This window comes from Eleutherodactylus coqui, chromosome 1 (assembly GCF_035609145.1).
Source record: "Eleutherodactylus coqui strain aEleCoq1 chromosome 1, aEleCoq1.hap1, whole genome shotgun sequence".
Classification (NCBI taxonomy): Eukaryota; Metazoa; Chordata; class Amphibia; order Anura; family Eleutherodactylidae; genus Eleutherodactylus; species Eleutherodactylus coqui.
The window spans coordinates 187312714-187326114 of NC_089837.1; positions in this window are offsets into that span (position 1 = coordinate 187312714).

Consider the following 13401-nt stretch of genomic DNA (forward strand, 5'->3'; position numbering starts at 1 on the left):
AAATGCACAAGAAAATGCAGCACACTGCAAATTTTTTTGAGCAAACAACACTAAATATGTGCATGTGAACGAACACATTGAAATCAATGGCTCCTATTTTTGTGTATTGCACGCACAAAAGTGTTGTGTGCAAATATGTACACAATTACATCCCTGTGAATGTAGCCTAAGGCCTCGTTCACACAAGCCTGTATTTGTGCTCGCGTATGTGCGCACAAAACCACACATCTATTAGAACCATTGTTTTCCTATGGTGTATTCACATGTCCGTGTTTTACAGGCATGCAAATTCATGCACCAGCAAAAGATAGGACATGCATGCACCCCATAGGTCCATACTGCAAGTAAATATTTCCCGCAGGGAGTCCCCGTGTCACTGAACACTGTGATAGCACTGTCACACTGTTTAGTAATGATGGCACTCCCTGCAAGGAGTAAAGAATTCCCTGCCACAGCTGTGACAGCTATGGCAAAGGAACGCAATGTTATCCCATTGCCTTCCCATTGGCTGCAGGCAACCCCCCAAAGTGATTTTCAGGGAAGGGCTTTAAATATAAATCACCCCTAGTTTGTGTAAAAATTTATATATATATATATATATATATATATATATATATATATATATATATATATATATATATATACACACTCACCTCTCCGCCGCTGTCAGGGCTTAGGCGCTTCTAGCCACTTGGCTCGCCGGCACTGTACTGAAGGGCTGTGTATGATTGGCTAAGCGCTCAGCCAATCACAGGCAGCGCTTAGCCATTCATTGAATTCAATGAAAGAGCTTCAGTACAGTGTCGGCGGCCAAAGCGGCTAGATGTGCCTAGCTCCGCCATAGGCAGAGAGGTCATTATGTATTCTTTTACACAAGCTAGGGATGATTTTCAGTGAAGGGCTTATACTTAAAGCCCTTCTCCGAAAATCACTGCAGGTGTTGCCGGCATCCCATTGCTTTCAATAGGGTCACCGGCAGCAGCGGTGGCCTCATTGAAAAGCAATAGGCATGGATCTTTGTTTACACACTTTTTTGCACATCCGTGCAGCGCTGTTTCGCACGCACATACGTGTGTGTGAACGAGGCCTTCCTGTAGATAATAATCAGACCACATTTTATTCCTAGTCAATGCAGAAATCCAGGTAACTTTGAAAGGATCACTTACTTTTTGTTGCAACTGTAAGTCAAAGTAAATGTAAATTAAAGTCTGAAAGTTGACTTTATTGTATTTCAGGACTATTGGTTACATATTGCAAAAATGCCGTTTTGCCTTGGTTATACAGAACTTTTCTTTTACCTAATCAGTTCTTATCTTTGTGCACGATTACTTAAAACCCTAGGAGAGATTTATTGTCAAGGATCAATGCATAATCTGCATATGTATGTAAAACTGTAGCTATGTGACTGTTTTATTGGCAACTCAAGCAAAAAAAGCATAGAACAAGAAAACACAGATAACAAAAAGGAAACGACAGGAGAAAAGGGAAAAAATAAGGATGAGGGAACATTTAGGGAAGGTTGTGCCTTACATACAATTATTATGTGTGCTGGATGTCAGACAAGGCTAGCAGATTGAATAGCAGACTGGGTTTCTTTATGAATGAAGTCAAGGAAATGAGAAAAAGATTATTGCTCTTCTATCTATAGATTTTTTTTCTTTTCAAAATAAAGATACTGCTTGGTAGATAAGAGTACTGAGTGCTTTCTTACATTCTATAACATCTCTGATATAAAATCAATGTGTAGGCAACTGAAAGAGAAAAAGAACTGCAGGCTGAAATTACATTTTTGGCATGCCACTCTCTGCAGGAAGTTGGTTTTCATCAGTTGCATTGAAGAAAGCTGTAATAGATTAAACTCATGTTGTTTGTTGGAAATACGTTAAAATGGTTTATTTAAGGTCAGTCATTCTACTTTACAGCACTGAGCTTCCCACGTTACAAATTCTCATAGTTTTTTTCTATTAATTGATTAGAGATGTACAAACGTTTCTGTGTTTTGGGTTTCATATAATCTGTTGTTGGTTTGACTCCCGATTTCCCACAAAACAATCTGCGATTAAAACATTTGGTGGTCCCGGACAAAAAAAAGATGGCCGAATTGCTTATTTGACTACTGGATGCACACTGCATTAGTATGCATCAGTAGTCTGAGGCATTACATGCTGCACTGACTCCCCACGTGGACAGCACTGGTCAATCAGAGCAGGTATAGTGTCTTAGAGTTCCTTCACATGGGCGATGCGATTTCCATCCGCATGCGTCATGGCCGCGATGTGTCTGAAAATGGCATGGACGGAAAGCAGCCGCGATCAAGTCGCAGCTGCAACTCCCGTTTAGATACCCATTCAGATAGGCTGGGTGCAGTGTATATATGCCGCAGCCCCGAACACCGTCGGGCTGGGGGGACAGTTTTTTCTGTGAGTGTTATTTGTCCTGCGAGAAGAAAGCATTGCAGTACGTGTAATTGTTCACGCATGAGAAAATCGCATGTTGTTTCATTAGTAGAGAAAAGAAATTGCACAACACTCACATGAATATTGCATTAACATGCAAGCATGATGAGATTTTTGGGGGGATTTTGGTTCCATAGATGATAATAGGCGATATCGCCCAATAATTAGACATGCTGCAATTTTTCTATCTCAGACTCTCGGTCCAAGAGAAACCAAGGTAAATCAGGGCTAGTCTGTGCAACGGTCTCCAAACATAGCTATTGTGCTTCCAAGAGTGAAATGGACTGTTTCCAAGCATTGGTGTATAAGGTAAATATTGGTGGTCTCTTCGAACACCTCTTTAGTTGGTTTTAAGGATGATGTGACTCAGAGATGGCTTTGTAAGGGTAAATTCACATGTAATGGTTGCGCTACACTTGAAACCACATTAAAATTGGATCTGGAAAACAATGCTGATTTATCGAGATTTGACACTGTGTGGAATATGGTAATTCCCTGTGAGGTTTTGCAGGTGAAACATGTATTACAAATATGTTTTACTCTTAAAAACTGTGTGGCCAATTAGCATATTGCAAAAAAATGACAAAATCACAAGTGTAAATCGGAAAATTAGGAGAGTGCCCTGTCTATGAGCCAAAACTTCTGTGATGATTGATAGAGATGAGGACACCCACCTGTCGTGATGGTCGTCCAAACCACTACGTAACACATAGGAGAACAGCACCAAGATGGATGACAGTGGGATTGTGGCACACAATTTTAACCCAAAACAACGTGAGTATCATCTTAAAAAAATTCTTAATTTAACATAAAGGCAATATGCCACACATTAAGAATCAACATTAAGTGACAACCACAAAAGTTAAAATAAAAAATGCAACATGCATATAAAAGAGCCTGTGGGGCTATTAAAGGGGTTGTCCCGCGAAAGCAAGTGGGGGTATACACTTCTGTATGGCCATATTAATGCACTTTGTAATGTACATTGTGCATTAATTATGAGCCATACAGAAGTTATTCACTTACCTGTTCCGTTGCTAGCGTCCCCGTCTCCATGGTGCCGTCTAATCTTCAGCATCTAATCGCCCGATTAGACGCGCTTGCGCAGTCCTGTCTTCTGTCCTCTGAATTGGGCCGCTCGTGCCAGAGAGCGGCTCCTCGTAGCTCCGCCCCGTCACGTGTGCCGATTCCAGCCAATCAGGAGGCTGGAATCAGCAATGGACCGCACAGAAGACCTGCGGTCCACCGAGGGTGAAGATCCCGGTGGCCATCTTCACAAGGTAAGTAAGAAGTCACCAGAGCGCGGGGATTTGGGTAAGTACTACCCGTTTTTTTTTTTTTATCCCTGCATCGGGTTTGTCTCGCGCCGAACGGGGGGGCTATTGAAAAAAAAAAAACCCCGTTTCGGCGCGGGACAACCCCTTTAAGGCAACGAGTTTCAGGAGATATATAATGTGTACTCCCTTTATCAAGCTGAGGCTTGATAAAGGGAGTACACATTATATATCTTCTGAAACGCGTTGCCCTATTAGCCCCACAGGCTTTTTTATATGCATGTTGCATTTTATATACATTTTATTTACATGTTGCATTTTATATACAAGGGGCATTGAAGTGCCCCTTCATCAATTATTATTCGTACTGAGTAAACACACAGGAGCGCCGGGGTTATTTCACACATTATTTTCCTAAAATCACAAGTGATTTTTCAGATGTCATTTTATCCTGCTGACGACCATGCACCATACATGTATAGCATACTTTTAACCCTCTCCAATCCACTGTCTGACATCTAAAGACATTATGATTTAAGGCTGTACAGCTCTGGTGTTGGAAGACGTCCATCAGGGTTCTCTTACTGTATATTGCCAGCCTCTCTGCTGTCGGAGTCTATCCAACGTGTCACCTCATGCAGTACTGGCTTTAGCCAAGCATATAGCGCCGTTGTATAACGGCAGAAAAAGAGTAAGCCCCCTAGGAAAACCAGGATACAAAGTGGATTGGAAAGGGTTAAAGCTCCTGCTCCCACAATCTAGCAGAAGTAAATCAATCCCCAAGGGGACAGAAGCAGCTTAAGTCTAGTATATCTTTTTCAATCTACACAGCACTCCGTGAGTGCTATGTAGTAAATAGATCAAGGGCAATGCTGCTGCATCTATTGGAGCTGCTGATCACAAGATTATCTACTGCCCTTAAGCATTGTGGAGCTGCTGGGTTTAGGGTCCATTTACACTACACAAATGTCGGGCAAATAATGCCCAACACTCGTCCCTGTGTATTCTCGCTCCCGGGCTCTGCATGGGAGCTAGTATCACTGGCTCGCTAACAGAGGGTCCAGCAGGGGGTGGGGAGGCTGCAGGAAATTTTTCTCCTCTCACTCTCCCTTGCCCCTCTCCATTGAATTAACATAGTGACTGTTCAGTACTGTTTATGCAGTATAAACAATGGATGATGAGCTGATCGCTCATCATTCAGTGTAAATAGCGGCCGTTCAATATTAACCAGCCGCTGTGTTATGTCAATGGAAAGGGGTAGGGGAAAGTGAGGAGAGAAATCTCCTGCAGCCTCCCTGCTGAGAGCTAACGATACTAGCTCCTGTGCAGGTGCACGGGAGCTAGTATGTTCTGGTATCATTTGCCCAACAGCCGTCCTGTCTAAAGCAGGCTTTAGATGACCCATAACAGCCCTGGCAGTGGGATCTATGTTACAAAAGGTTGTTTTTACCTGTAACTGGGGCTCCTAAAAAAAAGAAAGATTGACATAGTGTGAATGTTTCCAGATGTCTTTTTATAACCTATTTGGGAACATATGTTTAAAAACTATATACAAAAATAAATTTAAAACATTATGAAATTAAAGTAAGGAAAAAAGCACCAGCCATGTCAACACAAAGCATCACTATATGCACCCCATAATCAGACACATTTTTACATCAAAATGATTGAAATAAAATGAATAATCCATTTTGCAAATTAGGCAAATTTAAAAAAATACAGTTATAAATTTGAGATAGAGTAGTTAAATAACCACATGCCACAGTTGCTAAAAAATGATTGAAACACTCTGGTCATTAAGGGGTTAAGCCACATCTCAAGTATTATGTGTTACTACTATACCTTAGTGTTTCAAAGTACTAAAGAACTTTACACATCACATATTCTGATGTGTCCTCGTTACGTTTTCTTTTGACTTAACATATCCCAAGATGTGCATCGCTAGATGACCAGATTTTCATTCCATTTGGTCATGGAGCCCCTAACAGAATCCATCAGACTGTGTCCTAATGTACAAGGAGTTGTTTTGGGATCTAGGGAACATAAATGTTCTTTATATGCAGACAATTTACTCTTAATGTTGTCTTTCCCTTTAATGACTCTCCCAAACCTATTTCATTTGATGCAAAGACTTACTGAGATTTCTGGTTTAGAGCTAAATAACACAAAACATGAAGCTCTAAATGAAAACTTATATCAAGGAGTTGTTGAGCTCATTTAGCTAAACTTTGAGCGCATAAACAGCGACGTTTTTATGTCCGACCGCTATATGCGGCCATCTAAAGCATTGGTTTCCAATGCGTCAGTTCACACAGGTGAATATACAGTGCATAAATACGTTGGACCATAAAAGATGGAACATACGTGACCGAACTGCATGCCAACACATATACAGTGGGCAAAAAGATAGTTCTGGAACTCCTATGGGAGCTGGACAAAGAAGGGGAGGGAGAGGCATTTTAGCAGCATCCAACGCTACGAAAACTTACAGGTGCTTCTATATAGGAATTGGAAGGCATCCCGAGGACTTTGGCAGATCGAGGGTTTTCCAGGGTGAGATGTATTTTTCCCTAGAAAACATCGCTCCCGGTCGTGTGAATAGGTGAGAAAATGCTGGCTGTGAGCGCGGAAAAACCGACATTCATTCAATTTTTACAGTGCGGCCGAGAAAATGTAAAAACGCATACGGCCATGTGAAAGAGCCCTAACTCTGGGTGAAGCTGATTTCCTCCACCATCAGCTCTATATGAGACTAATTACTCCCTTGTTTAAAGCCATAAGAGGAGATTAACGAATATGGTGCAGTTTGATGGTTTTGTGGTTGGGGCATATACTCCTGGCACATCTGTTCTATTCTCGCCTAACAATCTGTCTCATAGAAAACACTCTTCTTGATCATTTATAGTCTGGCTTTCACTTTCTACATTGTACAGAAACCACTCTTACTTAAGCATTAAAGTGAATGTAAAATAAATAAAAGTTAAAGTCCACCACGATGTCCCCGGCATTCTGGTCCTGCAGTACCCGACGCCAACATCTGCGCATACGCTCCAGACGTCATTACTTCACGCTCATGCGCAGAGGGCCAGGAAGCCCAGAAAATGTGAAAACTCCCTACTCCTGGCTAGAATGAGAAGCCGAGAGCAGAGAGCCGTCACCAGGATCCGCTATATGTGGTTCCAGCTCACATGATCGCTGTTATCCAATGGATAACAGCGGTCATGTAAAAGTTGAAAAAAGTGTAAAGAAAAAGTTTGTTTCATCTCTCCTCATGGATCATATCAGTGAGGAGAGATGAAATTAGGTACCTAAGGCCCCCAGATTTATCCGCGGACCTTATCCCAGCACCTGCATACACGTCCATCGCCAAAATGGCGGATGCATGCACAAAAGCCGCAGATTGCCAGGGTAATTTAAAATCTCCCAGCACCTGGCTACTAAATGTAGCCAAGAGACTGGAGATTTCATGGGGGGTCTGCAGTACGCAGTTCTTAGTCACGTGATCACCGTTATCTAATGGATAACGCCAATCAGGTAAAAGTAAAAAAAGCTAAAGTTTTACCTCCCCAACACGGATCTGAACCATGAGGGGAGGTGAAATTACTCAACTAAGGCCACCAGCAATGTCCCCCGACGGGATCCTTCTCCGTGGACCTTTCCCCAGATTTGGCACATGCGCCTGTTGTCAAATTGGCAGACGAAAGCGCAGAAGCTAGGGAGGGCATGGGAAATTTAAAATCTCCTTGCTCCTGGCTACTAAAGGTAGCTGAGAGCTTGGAGCAGTAACGGAGAGCTGCGGTGAGCAGTCCCTGGTCACGAGATCGCCGTTATCTAATGAATTATCGCGATCATGTAAAAGTTAAAAGACAGTCAAAGTTTGATGCTTTGTTCAGTTTGGGCCAAGCTCTGCATACAGACATAGGATTAGGGCCACAAGGGGTATGTTTTTGAACACGGGACAAACGAGGGTATATTTTTTAGGGTGAAAGTCTTCATTCTTATGTGTGCTGTAAAAAAAACATTTTTTTTAAATGACATAATTGCTAAAAAAAATTATTTTACTTCTGCTTTGCTTAGATTCATTCAAAAACTGTGGGGTCAAAATATTCAGTACACCCCTAGATGAATTCGTTAAGGGGTCTAGTTTCCAAAATGGGGTCATTTGTGGGGATCCTCTGTCGTTTTAGCCACTCAAGGGCTCTACAAGTGGGCAATGGGGCCTAAAACGTTTGTTCTGAAAGCCACCGTTTACTTCTTTTGGTTTTGGCCCCGTTGTGCCGAAGATTAGAGCCACAATGGGTATGTTTCTAAACACAGGACAAACAGGGGTATCAATTTTGAGTGCAAATCCTCATTTTCATGTGCATTATAGAAAAAATCCTGTCTTTAAAATTACATATTTGCAAAAATATGAAATTGTATTTTTTCTAGAGATGAGCGAGCACCAAAATGCTCGGGTGCTCGTTACTCGGGACGAGAATTTCGCGATGTTCGAGGGTTCGTTTCAAATAACGAACCCCATTGAAGTCAATGGGCGACCCGGGCATTTTTGTATATCGCTGATGCTCGCTAAGGTTTCCATTTGTGAAAATCTGAGCAATTCAAGAAAGTGATGGGAACGACACAGCAACGAATAGGGCAGGCGAGGGGCTACATGTTGGGCTGCATCTCAAGTTCCCAGGTCCCACTATTAAGCCACAATAGCGGCAAGAGTGGGCCCCCCCCCCTCCCAACAATTTTTACTTCTGAAAAGCCCTCATTAGCAATGCATACCTTAGCTAAGCACCACACTACCTCCAACAAAGCACAATCACTTCCTGCATGACACTCCGCTGCAACTTCTCCTGGGTTACATGATGCCCAACCCCCCCCCCCCCCGCACGACCCAGTGTCCACAGCACACACCAAAGTGTCCCTGCGCAGCCTTCAGCTGCCCTCATGCCACGCCACCCTCATGTCTATTTATAAGTGCGTCTGCCATGAGGAGGAACCGCAGGCACACACTGCAGAGGGTTGGCACGGCTAGGCAGCGACCCTCTTTAAAAGGGGCAGGACGATAGCCCACAATGCTCTACAGAAGCAATGAGAAATATAATCCTGTGCCACCTCCATCAGGAACTGCACACGTGGGCATAGCAATGGGGAACCTATGTGCCACACACTATTCATTCTGTCAAGGTGTCTGCATGCCCCAGTCAGACCGGGGTTTTTTATAAATAGTCACAGGCAGGTACAACTCCGCAATGGGAATTCCGTGTGCACCCACAGCATGGGTGGCTCCCTGGAACCCACCGGCTGTACATAAATGTATCCCACTGCAGCAGAGCTAACGTCAGATTAAATGCAGGTGGGCTTCGGCCCACACTGCATGCCCCAGTCAGACTGGGGTTTTTTATAAGTAGACACAGGCAGTTACAACTCCCTATTGTGAAGTCCGTGTGGACGAAGAGCATGGGTGGCTCCCTGGAACCCACCGTCGGTACATAAATATATCCCATTACATTGCCCATCACAGCTGAGGTAATGTCATCTTAAATGCAGGTGGGCTTGGGCCCACACTGCATGCCCCAGTCAGACTGGGGTTCTTTAGAAGTGGACACATGCAGTTACAACTCCGTTTCGACCGACAGCAGGGGTGGCTCCCTGGAACCCACCGGCGGTACATAAATATATCCCATTGCAGTGCCCAGCACAGCTGATGTGACGTCAGCTTTAATGCAGGTGGGCAAAAAATTAATTGGATTACACTGTAGGCGAGGGCCCAAAAAAATTGGTGTACCAACAGTACTAATGTACGTCAGAAAAATTGCCCATGCCCAACCAAGAGGGCAGGTGAAACCCATTAATCGCTTTGGTTAATGTGGCTTAATTTGTAACTAGGCCTGGAGGCAGCCCAGTTAAAATAAAAATTGGTTCAGGTGCAAGTTTCAACGCTTTAATGAGCATTGAAACGTATAAAAATTGTTTAGAAAAATTATATGACTGAGCCTTGTGGGCCTAAGAAAAATTGCCGGTTCGGCGTGATTACGTCAGGTTTCAGGAGGAGGAGCAGGAGGAGGAGGATGAATAGAATACACAGATTGATGAAGCTAAAAGGTCCACGTTTTTGATGGTGATAGAGAACAATGCTTCCATCCGTGGGTGCAGCCTACGTATTGCTTAGGTATCGCTGCTGTCCGCTGGTGGAGAAGAGAAGTCTGGTTAAATCCAGGCTTTGTTCATCTAGATGAGTGTAAGCCTGTCGGCACTGTCGGTTGACAGGCAGGTACGCTTATCCGTGATGATTCCCCCAGCCGCACTAAACACCCTCTCTGACAAGACGCCAGCCGCAGGACAAGCAAGCACCTCCAGGGCATACAGCGCGAGTTCAGGCCACGTGTCCAGCTTCGACACCCAGTAATTGTAGGGGGCAGAGGCGTCACGGAGGACGGTCGTGCGATCGGCTACGTACTCCCTCACCATCCTTTTACAGTGCTCCCGCCGACTCAGCCTTGACTGGGGAGCGGTGACACAGTCTTGCTGGGGAGCCAGAAAGCTGTCAAAGGCCTTAGAGAGTGTTCCCCTGCCTGTGCTGTACATGCTGCCTGATCTCCGCGCCTCACCTGCTACCATGCCCTCGTAGCTGCGCCTTCTGCCACTAGCGCTGTCGGATGGGAATTTTACCATCAGTTTGTCCGCCAGGGTCCTGTGGTATAGCATCACTCTCGAACCCCTTTCCTCTTCGGGTATGAGAGTGCAAAGGTTCTCCTTATACCGTGGGTCGAGCAGTGTGTACACCCAGTAATCCGTAGTGGCCAGAATGCGTGTAATGCGAGGGTCGCGAGAAAGGCATCCTAACATGAAGTCAGCCATGTGTGCCAGGGTACCTGTATGCAAAACATGGCTGTCCGCACTAGGAAGATCATTTTCAGGATCCTCCTCCTCCTCCTCCGGCCATACACGCTGAAAGGATGACAGGCAAGCAGCATGGGTACCCTCAGCAGTGGGCCAAGCTGTCTCTTCCCCCTCCTCCTCATGCTCCTCCACCTCCTCCTCCTCCTCCTCAACGCGCTGAAATATAGACAGGAGGGTGCTCTGACTATCCAGTGACATACTGTCTTCCCCCGCCTCCGTTTCCGAGCGCAAAGCGTCTGCCTTTATGCTTTGCAGGGAACTTCTCAAGAGGCATAGCAGAGGAATGGTGACGCTAATGATTGCAGCATCCCCGCTCACCATCTGGGTAGACTCCTCAAAGTTTCCAAGGACCTGGCAGATGTCTGCCAACCAGGCCCACTCTTCTGTAAAGAATTGAGGAGGCTGACTCCCACTGCGCCGCCCATGTTGGAGTTGGTATTCCACTATAGCTCTATGCTGCTCATAGAGCCTGGCCAACATGTGGAGCGTAGAGTTCCACCGTGTGGGCACGTCGCACAGCAGTCGGTGCACTGGCAGATTAAACCGATGTTGCAGTGTCCGCAGGGTGGCAGCGTCCGTGTGGGACTTGCGGATATGTGCGCAGAGCCGGCGCACCTTTCCGAGCAGGTCTGACAAGCGTGGGTAGCTTTTCAGAAAGCGCTGAACCACCAAATTAAAGATGTGGGCCAGGCATGGCACGTGCGTGAGGCTGCCGAGCTGCAGAGCTGCCACCAGGTTACGGCCGTTGTCACACACGACCATGCCCGGTTGGAGGCTCAGCGGCGCAAGCCAGCGGTCGGTCTGCTCTGTCAGACCCTGCAGCAATTCGTGGGCCGTGTACCTCTTCTCTCCTAAGCTGAGTAGTTTCAGCACGGCCTGCTGACGCTTGCCCACCGCTGTGCTGCCACGCCGCGCGACACCGACTGCTGGCGACGTGCCGCTGCTGACACATCTTGATTGCGAGACAGAGGTTGCGTAGAAGGAGGAGGAGGAGGGTGGTTTAGTGGAGGAAGCATACACCGCCGCAGATACCACCACCGAGCTGGGGCCCGCAATTCTGGGGGTGGGTAGGACGTGAGCGGTCCCAGGCTCTGACTCTGTCCCAGCCTCCACTAAATTCACCCAATGTGCCGTTAGGGAGATATAGTGGCCCTGCCCGCCTGTGCTTGTCCACGTGTCTGTTGTTAAGTGGACCTGGGCAGTAACCGCGTTGGTGAGGGCGCGTACAATGTTGCGAGAGACGTGGTCGTGCAGGGCTGGGACGGCACCTCGGGAAAAGTAGTGGCGACTGGGAACTGAGTACCGCGGGGCCGCCGCCGCCATCATACCTTTGAAAGCCTCTGTTTCCACAACCCTATACGGCAGCATCTCCAGGCTGATAAATTTAGCTATGTGCATGTTTAACGCTTGAGCGTGCGGGTGCGTGGCGGCGTACTTGCGCTTGCGCTCCAACACTTGCGCTAGCGACGGCTGGACGCTGCGCTGAGAGACATTGGTGGATGGGGCCGAGGACAGCGGAGGTGAGGGTGTGGGTGCAGGCCAGGAGACGGTAGTGCCTGTGTCCTGAGAGGGGGGTTGGATCTCAGTGGTAGGTTGGGGCACAGGGGGAGAGGCAGCGGTGCAAACCGGAGGCGGTGAACAGCCTTCGTCCCACCTTGTGGGGTGCTTGGCCATCATATGTCTGCGCATGCTGGTGGTGGTGAGGCTGGTGGTGGTGGCTCCCCGACTGATCTTGGCGTGACAAAGGTTGCACACCACTGTTCGTCGGTCGTCTGCACTCTCAGTGAAAAACTGCCAGACCTTTGAGCACCTCGGCCTCTGCAGGGTGGCATGGCGCGAGGGGGCGCTTTGGGAAACAGTTGGTGGATTATTCGGTCTGGCCCTGCCTCTACCCCTGACCACCGCACTGCCTCTTGCAACCTGCCCTGCTGCTGCACTTGCCTCCCCCTCTGAAGACCTGTCCTCAGTAGGCGTAGCAAACCAGGTGGGGTCAGTCACCTCATCGTCCTGCTGCTCTTCCTCCGAATCCTCTGTGCGCTCCTCCCTCGGACTTACTCCAATTACTACTACCTGAGTGATAGACAACTGTGTCTCATCGTCATCGTCCTCCTCATCCACTGAAAGCTCTTGAGACAGTTGCCGGAAGTCCCCAGCCTCATCCCCCAGACCCCGGGAACTTTCCAAAGGTTGGGCATCGGTCACGACAAACTCCTCCAGTGGGAGAGGATTCGGAACCATTGCTGCCCATTCTGGGCAGGGGCCCGAGAACAGTTGCTGGGAGTCTTCCTGCTCCTCAGAATGTGTCATTGTAATGGAGTGAGGAGGCTGGGAGGAAGGAGGAGCAGCAGCCAGAGGATTCAGAGTTGCAGCAGTGGACGGCGCAGAATTCTGGGTGGTCAATAGATTGCTGGATGCACTTTCTGCCATCCACGGCAGGACCTGCTCACACTGCTCATTTTCTAATAAAGGTCTACCGCGTGGACCCATTAATTGTGAGATGAATGTGGGGACGCCAGAAACGTGCCTCTCTCCTAATCCCGCAGCAGTCGGCTGCGATACACCTGGATCAGGAGCTCGGCCTGTGCCCACACCCTGACTTGGGCCTCCGCGTCCTCGCCCGCGTCCGCGTCCACGTACTCTAGGCCTACCCCTACCCCTCAGCATGGTGTATTACCAGTAGTGCAGAAACAGAACGCTGTAATTAAATGTGCCGCTTATTGGCCTGTGGTTGGAGGCTGACTTCGCTTACGGAACGCACAGCAGAGCCAGGAAAGAAT